A 12,274-nucleotide genomic window follows, 5' to 3' on the forward strand; every position below is an offset into this window, starting at 1 on the left:
GCTCTGTCACAGATAATCTACATATACTTGGTCCTGCCTCGGCAGAGAGAGCTGGACTTGATGACATCTTGAGGTCCTGTCCAGCACTACATTTCTAGGATGCCATGAAATATATACGTATAAAACACAACATCCAGAGTAAAACCCACCACAACATAATGTCAGGAAACTCAGAAGAAAAAAAAAGAAAAAACAAACAACAAAAGCCACAGCATAAAATGACAATACAGAGGAAAAGAAAAACACGATGCAAACTAACACACCCTAGGACAATATTACACAACGAAAAAAAAAACTAGCACAGCACAGGCACCAAACATGCTGAGGCAAAACAATGAACCATAAAACTGCTGCACAACATGGTGCCATCACAGTTCCAAATGGCACCATGGAAAACAGTTCAGCGTATTACAGGACACAGCACAAAAGAGAATTATTTCAATGGAGGCCTGGAAGGGATCTTGAGAGGGCGTCTACTCCAGCCCCCTGTGCTGAGGCAGGACCAAGTATCCCTAGACATTCCCAGACTGGTGTATCTCTAACCTGGTCTTAAAAACCTCCAATGAAGGAAATTCCGCAGCCTCCCTTGGAAGCCAATGCAAGGCAAACACTGACCAAAACAACGCTGTACACACACACGCTGGGCTTGGGGTTAAGGAGAGAGACAAGAATTCAAACAATCTGGGTTCAGTTCCCAGTTTTGCCCCAAATTCTCTGTGCAAACTTGTTCGACACCGGCGGCTGGCCCGTGCCCACTGACTTGGGCTCACACGGCTCAAGCTGTAGGGCTGTTTAATTGTGGTGTCCATGTTCCGGCGGAGGCTGCAGCCCAAGGTCTGGCACCCTCCCACCTCGCAGGGTCCTACAGCCTGGCCCCAGCCCGAGCCCAGACATCTACACTGCAATTAAACAGCCCCTTCGCCTGAGCCCGTGAGCCTGAGTCACCAAGCATGGGCCAGCTGGGGGTTTTAATGGCAGGGTAGAGATACCTTTGGTGTCTGTGCAGCACCTGTCACAATGGGGACCCTGATCTTGGTCAGTGTCTGTGCAGAGCCCTGCACAACAGGAAGCCTGATCTCAGTTGGGGACTCTGCAACTCCCGGCATTACAGGATCCCTGATTTTATTTAGGGCCCTTGCAGCATCTGGCAAACTGTGGGGCCAGGATCCCTGTCAGGGTCTGTGCAGTGCCCGGTACAGTGGTGGGGCATGATCTGTGTCGGGGTCAGTGCAGGGCCAGACCCAACGGGGACACGGATCTCAGTTGAGGTCTCTGAAGTGCCCAGCACAATGGACGCAGTGGTTTGGGTCGCAGTCATTCGCTGCCTGCAACAAGGGGGGCCGTGATCTCGGTCCAGGTCTCAGTTTCACCTGGCACAACAGTGGGATCTGATCTCACCTCAGGTCTCTTCAGTGCCTGGCAGAACAGGGCCCAGATCTCAGTTGGGGTCTCTGCAGCAGCTGGCAGAACAGGGCCACGCTCAGTACGAGAAGAGCCCTGATCTCAGTCAGACACCTGGAGAGAAAAGCAGGAAGATTTTTCGAGCATTTGATATTAGTATTTCAGAACTGAGGAGAAAATGGGGCACAAACTAAATATTTGCCAATATAAGAGAGAAGCACCAACCTCTGGGAGAGTTTGTGTCACCATTTAACAGTTCAAGAGAAAAGATGGGAAATTTGAGGGGATTATACAAGGTTATTGACTCAACAACAGAATGGGATGGATTCTTCTTGCCTCACACTCACATGGCCGGCAGGGAGCCCTGGGTGATGTCTTTTCACAGAGGACAGGAGTGGGGCTGGAGTCACAAAGTCACTATCAGTGGGGAGGGGCTGGCAGTGGGGTCTGGGAATGTGACTAGCAGTTGGTGGGTTGAGGGGGGGCTGCTGGGTTGGGCAGGTCGGGGAGGGGGGAGTAGCTGGGAGGGAAACCTGGGGCTGGGCCGTCTCCATGGGGGGCACTTGCTCCTCCCTCCCCTTCCTGGCCCTTCCCAGGCCCCGTTGCCAGCAGAGAGTGGCCCCCCCAGCCCAGCCCAGAGGTTTCCCTGTCTCAGGGCCCCCCAGCCTCTGCCCATTCACCCTCTGCCCAGCTCAGGAATCACTCGGGGGAACCATTTCCCACCCGCACAAGGACAAATCCCTGCAGGTGGAAATGGGGGAAACCCCCCAAACCTGAGACCTGAACTGGCCACTGGCGAAGGGGAGAGAAAATGGGGCACAATCGGGGGGGGGGGGACAGGGAACTTCTCAGGGGTTGGGGGAGGGGGGGTCACCCTGGGCGCTGCTCGTGGCTCTCTAGGGAGAAAGGGGGCAGGACGGGGGAGGAGGCCCCACGGGAGGGGGCAGCGGTAAATCCGAGGGGATCTCAGCCCCCCCCTTTCTCTCCCCGCTCCTCGGGGGTCACCTGCTTCCCCCCCCCCCCCGGCCATGTCCGGGCTGCACCGACATTTCCCGCCCGCCCCCCAGCCCGGTCTCACCAACGGCACCGGGAGAGGCTCCAACGGCCCCGCGCGAGCCAGGCAGAGCCACAGCAGCCCGCGCCCGTTTGCAGCTCGGATTGGTCTCTCCGCCCAACGTCACTTCCGGTCCAGGGCGAGTCAGGAACTACATCTCCCAGACTGCACCGGGGGCCCTTCCGCCCTCTCCAGCCCAGGTAAGGGAGGTCCCCAGTGCCAGCCAGACCCTCCCCCCAGCGCTCATCCTTTCCCCCAGCCCCGCCCCCTCTCCCAGCCGGTGCCTCTCAGACCCCCCCCCGCCTTTTCCCAGGGAGCGGCAGAGCTGGGAGGGGCTTGTGACCCCCACGTAATAACCGGCCCCCCCAGCCCCATTCCCAGCCCCGATCCCGCCCCTGGCAGGAAGCATGGGTGGCAAGTTTGTAAAAATTTTGGTGGTGCCCAGAACCCGCCCCCCAACTCCGCCCCCCCAAACTCCGCCCCCACCTGCCTAAGGCTCTGGGAGGGGGCTCGGCGGGGGAGGTCTGGGGTGCAGATCCTGGGCTGGGGATTAGGGTGCAGGAGAGGTGCAGGCTTTGGGATGGAGTTTGGGTGCTGGGTGCAGGCTCTGGGCTGGGGCAGGGGGTGGGTGTGGAGGAGGGGGTGAAGGGTGCAGGCTTTGGGACAGAGTTTGGGGATGGGAAGGGGTATGTGGGAAGGGGAGGGGGTGCACCTTCTGGGGAGGGAGTTTGGGGATAGGAGGGAGTGCAGGGTGAGGGCTGTAGGGCTGAGGATGAGGGGTTCATGATGCAGGGGGGCTCAGGGCTAGGGCAGAGGTTTGGGGTGTGGGGTGAGGGCTGTGGGGCTGAGGATGAGGAGTTCATGATGTGGGGGGAGGCTCAGGACTGGGGCAGAGGATTAGGGTGCAGAGGGATGAAGGTTGGGGCTGAGGATGAGGGGTTCATGCTGCGGGGGCCCTCAGGGCTGGGGCTGAGGATTAGGGTGCAGGGGGGTTCATGCTGTGTGGGGGGGCTCAGGGCTGGGGCAGAGGATTAAGGTGCGAGGGGATGAGGGTTCTGGCTGGGGCTAGGGGATGAAGGGTTCATGATGCGGGGGGGGGGGCTCAGGGCTGGTGTTGAGGATTAGGATGCGGAGGGATGAGGGCTCCGGCTGGGGCTGAGGATTAGGGTGCGGGGGGGATGAGGGTTTGGGGCATTGGGGAGGCTCAGGGTAAGGGCAGCCTGCCTTGCCATTAGTGAATGGCAGGCACTAGGACCCTGCGGCAGCAGACAGCAGTTTTGCCGGGAGCCCTGCCGCAGCGCAGCACAGAGCAGGCAGGGGAGAGGCCGGCGGGGAAGCGACGCAGGGCGGCCGGGGGTGGGGGGACACGCGGGGGGAGAGGGTGGCAAGCGGGGACTGAGACCTGCTCCAGGCAGGGTCGCAGCGGCGGGGGGAGACCTGCGGGGGCTGGGGCCCGATCCAGGCAGGGCCGGGGAGAGACCCAGCTCCAACTATTGCTGGAGCAGGGCCCCCGGCCCTGAATATTGCTGGAGCCCGGGCACCGCACACAGATATCACCTGCCGCCTATGGGCAGGAGCGTGTCTACCCCACCCGTGTCCCCGCCCCCGCGCTGCCCCGCGGGCTGCAGGGCTGGAGCAGCCCCCGCGCCGCGCTCCCGGCCCTGGCCATGGCCCCGCTGCCGCACAGAGGGGCGGGGGCCGGGCCGGGGGGCAGGAAGGGGCGGCTCCTCCCTGAGCCTGGCCCCGCCCCCGGGCCCCACGCAGGGGGGTGGGACACGCGGGGAAGCCGGTGGAGCAGCAGCTCCCCCAGCCCGTGCAGTGCCCGGCTCAGCAGAGGGTGTCAGCTGGGTCCCAGCCGCTGCAGCCCAGGGAGGAGGAGGAGTTGCAGGGCACAGGGAGGGGCTGGAGCTGCTGGAAGCGGGGGAGGCGCCGGGAGGGAGAACAAAGAACCGGGACCATCAGCCCCGGGCAGCTCCGGAGAGACCAGACGCTGCTGCCTCCATCGGGAGTTGAGCAGCTGCTGCTTCCCCAGAGGGGTCTGTGCGGGGGTGGGGAGCACCGGGAATAACCCCTCCGTGCCCGGCCGGGGGGGGGGCTTCTCTGGCTGCAGTGGAGCCAGCTCAGGTAGGGGTTATTGGGGGGTTGCTGGTGGGTTCCTGCTGGAGGGGGAGGGGCAGGAAATACTGAAGAGGTGGCAACTTCTGGGGAGTTAGGGCTGGAGGGGGGCAGGGAATAACCTGGGTGAGGAAAGGGAAGGGGACAAAGCGTGACAAACCTGCTGGGACTTGTTAACATGGGTCTAGATCCTCAGAACAAACACTTGGGTGTTGGGGGAGAAAATTCCCTAATTTGTGAAACAGGAAACAGAGACACCAACCCCCTGGGCAGGGCTGGGAAAACTGACCAGATTTCCAGTGCTGACCCCTCAGCCTGCTAGCCAGGGGCTGGTGTGACATGGAAAGGGGGCACCCAGCAGGGAGGTGTAGGGAAGATGTCCCAGCCCCTCACATCCAGCTGCTGGCAGTGGGGAGGGTGTTGGGTTCCCCACCGTGGGGCTGTATCAGCCTCTGGCTAGTAGGGGTGTGATGGGTCTGCTGGGAGAGACAAGGGGTCCCTCTTTGTTCTCTCACCGTGATGCCCCCTGGCTGCTCTCAGAAGTGGGGGGATAGGAGCCTGCAGACTGTTTCTCTGTCGGAGCTTCCATTCAATTGGTTCCTTTCCCCCACGAATAGTGGGGCTGTGAGTGGGGAAGCAGGTGCTGAGTGTTGGACTCTCGCTCTTTCAGGGGCCGGTGACCTTCGAGGAGGTGGGTGTGTATTTCACCAGGGAAGAGTGGGCTCTGCTGGACCCCACTCAGAGATCCCTCTACAGGGATGTCATGCAGGAGAACTATGAGAATGTGACCTCGCTGGGTAAGGGTTCCTGTCCCCTCGGTTCTTAGAAGGGGAAATGCAGAATTAAGGTTCATGCCACTCCCCCAGTGCCACCTCCACTCTGTCCAGTTTCAGCAACACCCCGACATGCCAGAGACACCCACACTAGCCCTCTCTTCTGTTACAGAGCGCTCTGGGAACAGAGCAGTACAGCAGAAAGTCTCACAACTTCTCTTTGCTAAGATAATATTCGGGTTCGTCTCTGTCATAGCAAACAGAAGCTTCCTCCCCCTGGCCTGCTCTCCAGTACTGAACCTCCTGCACACAGGCCAGCTGAGACTTGCACAGTGTTACTACCCCCTTGCCCTCAACCTGACTTTTCCTTTTGAGTCGCTGCCTTCACTTACCCTCACTAAGCCCCACAGATCACTCGAACATACGCCACCAGGGTGCTGACAACCCCCATGGCAAGAACACGCCCTTGGGCACCTTTGCTGACCAAGCCTACAACACTCAGCACGGAAATGAGGCAGAATTGCCCCCCAAGTTTCACATGCACCTCTCTGCATAGCACAGGCACAGCTCTGCCCAGCTGCTCCAACCCATCCCTCCATCAGCCAGTCACAGCTACAGCTGGCCCAGTGCACACAGCTGGAGGCATGCGGATAGGTGCTGGGATTCCCACCTGTGAACACAGCACAGACAATGGCACGTTCTCTTAGTCTTCCCTCGGGTCGATTATAGGTTCATAGCTTTGAAGGCCAGATGTGACTATTAGGTCGTCTACTCTGACGTCCTTTATACCACAGACCATAGAATTCATCCCGTTACTGCTGCATTGAGCTGAATACCTGAGTCCCTGTGGCAGTTTGTTAACCTTTGCGCAGCCCACACAGAACCATCCTCAGTGGTTCTTGCCAGCAGGGCTGGCTTTAAGCCGATTTGCCCAATTCCTGGGAATGGGGCCCCGCGCCTAAGAGGGCCCCGCACCTTTGGCTTTTTTTAAATTTTTTTTTTTTTTTACTTACTCCAGCTGCCGTCTCTCTGCTCCGGGGTCTTCTGTGGCCCCGCTCCCGGGTCTTCTGTGGCCCCGCTCTCCTGACCAAGGCGCAAGCGGGAGAGCGGCTGCCCCACAGCCCTGCTCTCCCAGCTGCAGCTCCGGACGGAGCGCGGCAAGCCCCGCGGCCCCGCTCTCCCAGCTGGAGCTCCGGCCGGAGCGCGGCAAGCCCCACGGCCCCGGCTGCAGCTCCCGCCGGAGCGCGGCAAGCCCCGCGGCCCCGCTCTCCCAGCTGGAACTCCGGCTGGAGCGTGGCAAGCCCCACGGCCCCGGCTGGAGCTTCGGCCGCAGTGTGGCAAGCCCTACACTGCAGCCCCGCTCTCCCAGTTGGCGCCCTGGGGTAGCGGGGGGCTCCGGGGACTATTTAAAGGCCTGGGGCTCCAGCTGTCTCTGCCACCCCGGTCCTTTAAATAGCCGCCGGAGCCCCGGGTTGCCCCTATGCATTCCTCAGGGCTCCCGCGGCTATTTAAAAGGTCTGAGGCGGGGTAGAAGCAGGGGAGCACGGGGCCCTTTAAATAGCCCCCAGAGCCCTGGGATAGAGCGGGTCTTGGGGGCTATTTAAAGGGCCAGGGCTCCAGCTGCCTCTGCTGCAGCCCTTGCCTTGCCCTGCCTGCACCAGCTCTGCCCCCCAATGCCTGCAGCCAGCTCTGCACCCTGTGCCCACAGCCAGCCCCTGCCAAACCCCCTGCCCTGTCTCCAGCCAACCCCTGCCACACACCCTGTGGCCCTGCCCAAAGCCAGCCAGCCCTTCACACACCCCTGCCCGCACCCAGCCCTGCACCCCCTGCTCTGTCTCCAGCCAACCCCTGCTGCACCCCCTGCCTGAAGCCAGCCAGTCCCACAATCCTCTGTCTCCAGCCCTGCCAACCCCTGCTGCACTCCCCTGCGGCCCTGCCTGAAGCCAGCCAGCCCACCCCCGTCTCCAGCCAGCCCCGCACCCCTTGCCTTGCCTGCAGCCAGACCCTACCTCCAGTCAGCCCCTGCCCTGCCTCCAACCAGCCCCATGTCCACTGCTGCCCTGCAGTTCCCAGGGTAGTAACCCTGCATACCTGCTTCAATGAGGGAGGGCAGGGAGCAGCTGGAACCCACACATGTGCACACCCCCAGGGATTGGCGGTGACCCACACATATGAAACGGCGTTCATTAATAACCAATCAACAGCATATATGAATCAATGTACATAATATATAATTTTATTATTTATATAGTTATGGAAAGTAAATAATAGAAGGAAGAAATGAAAGGCGTTTTTTTTTAGTCATCCCTGCCAGGGCCCCGCCAAAAATGTTCGAATAGGGCCCCACACTTCCTAAAGCCGGCCCTGTGGACAGGCACGTGCAGGTGCATTTCCTGACTTTTTACTGGACTCCTGGACCCTCTCATGCTTCTGCTGCAAATGTTCCTTCTCGCTCAGCGCTGAGCTGCAGAATGCTCATTGCCCTTTGGCTGTGCGACATCCAGACGTCTAGTCCTGCTGCTCTGAAAGAAACCGTCTTCAGAGCTCTAATCCTGGCAGAGATTGATTAAAATCTTGCCGTGCTCCTCTAAGTGTATTTGTGATTGGACGTGCTTCTTGCTAGGGGGGATTCTCAGATACATGAACTGCATAAAACAGAGGGAAAGACAAAGAGAAGCATCAACATGTCTAAGAACTTGAACAATATTTGAAGACCATATGATGCCGGGAGACGCAACTGGTATTTTAACGACACACTCACTCCGCTTGTGCCTGACCTGCGATTCAGGAGGGCTAGCTCAGTGGTTTGAGCATTGGCCTGCTAAACCTAATATTGTGAGTTCAATCTTTGAGGAGGCTATTTAGGGAATGGAGGTCAAATTCTGTCTGGGGATGGGTCCTGCTTTGAGCAGGAGGTTGGACTTGAGCCCTCCTGAGTTCCCTTCCAACTCTGCTATTCTATGAATTCTGTCCTCTCGTGTTGGCAGAACAAAGAAACCCCACCTCCAATTACCCCTTACACAATCCGTTTGAGTTCAAGAACGAGAGATCTGTCTTGCAACAAGTTTTAACATTACGGGACAAAGACTAAGGTGAGTGGTCTCTTTTTCTTTCAGTTCTAATACCTGAGAAAAGCTTCAAAATCCGTTCCGTCTACCAAGAGAAAAGATTGCTTTGCTGTCCTCAAAGTGCTGATGCATTTGACCCCAAAATGTTGTCTTCAATGTTTCTCACAAAATAACTTGCAGTAAAATGGGACCAACTGCCTAAACTATCCTGAACGCTGCATGTCAGAGTTTGGGAATATCAGGATAGATCATCACCTGGCGTCAGTTGTCACAGATCCATCAGCATCAGCAGAGCTACGGTGATGTATACCAACCGAGTGTCTGGTCCATTGTGCTGTACTGAGTTAAAAGGTGTCATACGCTGTGCAAATCAAGATGAAAATAGTCGGTTTAAATATCCCTCGGTTTCACAGAATCTTGTTTAATGGAGGGTTTTTTTCTTTTTTTTCTAAAAATGTGTTTCATTTATTTGAATATCAAACATTTTCATTTAAAATGTCCCAGAGTAAGTTTTGTGCTGGTGAAATATTCCCAGTCGACAGCCCTGGAGAGAGAAGAGTGTTAATAAAGACAGTACAGTATGGAATGGGCTTCCTCAGTGCACCATTCTCTGCCCCCATGGAAGGTCTCATGGGTTCGGGGTGGATACACACCGAAAAGGGAATGAAATCTCTCTTGCATAGTTGAGTTTTCTTCTTAGTTTGAGGCGGGAGAAGGAACAGGAACATCTGGACTCACCTAGCTTCCAAGGGAACCATCTTTCTTGATTCTGAGGTCAGGCTGGTCCTCCCACTCTCTTCATTCACTCGTGGTAAATTATAGAGATTTGTAGCCGTAGGTTGTACAGGATGATAAGATACTGCATGTGAGCACGGCAGAGAGAGGGAGATGTTTTACTTAGTATTCATTAGGGTCCTTTCTTTTGGAGAGGGAAGCTTTTGCAAACTCACTTTCTGCCTCTGCTTCCCCACTGCAGAACTCCAATTTTAGGCTGTGCAAGAAACCAGAGCAGACATGAGGGTTTCACCCATAGTTTTAATTCAGCTCCCGCTGCTTAACTTTGCTCTTCATTCATCTCTCCTCAGTTAATATACAGTGACCCAGTGTGAACATAATCTTACTGATTTCAACAAGAATGCTGGTTCTTGAACGTAATCAGAGTTTATTCCTAGTTTGTGGTTTTAATTGACTTCTTATAAATAGCTTAGCTCCTGGCTTAGTTATGGAAAAGTAGGTAGACAGGTAGACACTAGACAGAGGGATTTTTTTTCTATGGGGCTAGATAGAGAGACATGGTTATGTCTGGGGTTAGATAGACAGAAGCACGTCCTTAGACAGACACAGGAGAAAGGAAGGATGGTCCAGAGGTTATCGCACTCGACTAAGACTTGAGGGGTCTGAGTTTAAGTTCTGCCTTCACTGCAGACTTCCTTTGCGACCTTGAGCAAATCACTTAGGGCCAGATTTTTTAAAGGGATTTCAGTTCCTAATTCCCATTGAAATCAATGGGATTTATGTGGCCTAAATACCTTTAAAAAATCTGGGTTTAGTCTCCCTTTGCCTCAGTTTGTCACTTGTAATATGGAGGTAAGAGAAGGCGTGTTGTAAGCAAGAGACAAGAAGTGATTCGTCTGCCCTACTCCGCGCTGATTAGGCCTCAACTCGAGTCTAGCATCCAGTTCTGGGCACCACTTTTCAGGAAAGATGTGGACCAATTGCAGAGAGACCAGATAAGAGCGACAAAAACGCGAGTGCCATGTCTCCATGTGGATCCCTGAAGCAGCAGCACATCCCCTATCTGCCTTCTATTCATAGGGAAAGCAAGGAGGCTCCACACGCTCTCCTTGCCCCAAGCACCGCCCCTGCAGCTCCCATTGGCTGGGAACCACAGCCAATGGGAGCTTCAGAGGCAGTGCCTGCAGATGGGGCAGTTTGCCCACCCCTGGGCTAAGGGCACACAGTGTTCGCAGTTACATGGTCCATGATGCTAACCACCATCACTCCCTTGTTAAATCTTCAAACGAGCCCCTTCGTGCTTTCTGCCCCCCACACTCGGGAGGAGCTCCCTGTAAACATCAGCAAACCAACCTCCTCACCCCAGGGACTGTTTGACTCTTTCATTATTCCCTGTCCAGCAGGCTTGTCATCTCCTTATGAACTTGCTGCCGCAATGTACCAGTTCTGTGGGATGCTTTGCTGGGTGCAGGTTGTGATCCCACACTGTTCATCTTAGGCAACTTTTGGGAGTCAGGCCTGGCGTGCTTGATAATACCTGCCAGTGACTTTGCAGCACAGCCATGATCACTGTCTTTTCAGTTACGCTAACCTCTTCACACACCTCAATGCTCTCGAGTGGGATATCCCTATGGCATTCAGGCCTCAGATCAGGAACAGGGGCTGTCTTACAGTCCTCTGCACAGAATAGCATCTTGACAACGGCTTCACTGTTGTGATACACTTTTAACCTGTTTCTATGCACATTCCGAGGTGCGTCCCTGCTGCGGGGCCTGTGTACATTGCAGGTAACAGCGTGACCCCTCCCTACCACCTCAGAAGGCCCCTCCCATCAGTTTTGCAATTTGTACTTTTCCACAAGGAATAACACCAGCAGAAGATCCCCTGCATCAAACGATCGCTCACAAGGAGAGCGGAACCCCCTTTATCCCATCGAATTGGGACCAGGGCCAGATTGGTTAACCAAAAGGTCGGATCATCGCATGAATGGGAAAGTGCCAGGCTGCATCGCCATCTAGTGACCATAGGAGAGATTGCCCACTTCTGGACCTGTGTGCGCTGGTTGTTGGGTTCATATGGAGAACCGGAGAATTCTGGAATGTGTTTGCCCCAAAAGAAGCTATCGTGTCATACAGGAGGCCTGTGATATGCAGGGGCTCAGATTAGATGCTCTAATGATCTCTTCTGGCCATCAAGTTGACTAATTTCTGAAAAACTGAGTGCCGCATTGGGAGCAGCGTCTGATGTTTTCCTGTCTAGCCGGCTTGCTTCCTAGAATGAACACTCCTTGAGTGGGGTGATCCACAGGAAGTAGCACAAACCTCCAAAGTGCCTGGCCAGGGGCAGGACATTAGCACAGCAAGGGAGGGGTGTGGCAGTGACATCACAAAGGCCTTTTGCAGGACCTCAGGCTATTGGTCAAAGGTGGTGGGGAGGTGGTGACCTCACAGAGAGATGCTGACATCAGCCAGGCAGGACAGGGGCGAGGGGCCAGGGAAACCTCAGAGACTCCCGTGGCTTTGCTTCAGCAAGTCTCCTTCTCGAGGTGTTGCTTTGAGGACTAAGAGAGTATTCGGGTTCACGTACGGGAGCGCCAGGAGGAACCTCTTTCGAGTTTTCTCCTTCCTTTTAGTGATTTTACTAGAAAACAGATGTCCCTGTTTAGAAGGTAAGAGCCTCCTCGAGGTTTGAAACCTGTTCAGTCTGATCCATCTGGTGACAGTTGAATTCTAGGCAAGGAAAACACGAGCTTAAGGAGGCAGAATTTTATTCCGCACCTGAGATTTTGTCCCTTAGAATCACTGGGGACATTAGGGTTTGTCCTTTTTGTTTCACCTTTTCCTTCGTCCCTCCCTCCCTCCCTCCTTTCTCGTCGTCTCTTGCTTCGTTTGTCCTTTCTCCTGTTCCCCTCCCAACACCAGGAGAGTGGTGTGTGTGTGTGTGTGTGTGTGTGTGTGTGTGTGTTAGTTTGCAGGGACTGGTAGGGGGCAGTGTGCTCTGAGAATAGCCGAGCCTTTGATCACAGCAGAGCCCTGATTATGGGGCCTATAAAGGCAGACGAGGAGTCAGCCAGCAGGACAGGAGTCCAGGAGTCACAAACATAGGTGGGCACAGGGGAGTTTGAGTGG

Source organism: Mauremys mutica, unplaced genomic scaffold (genome assembly GCF_020497125.1).
Source record: "Mauremys mutica isolate MM-2020 ecotype Southern unplaced genomic scaffold, ASM2049712v1 Super-Scaffold_100314, whole genome shotgun sequence".
Taxonomy (NCBI): domain Eukaryota; kingdom Metazoa; phylum Chordata; order Testudines; family Geoemydidae; genus Mauremys; species Mauremys mutica.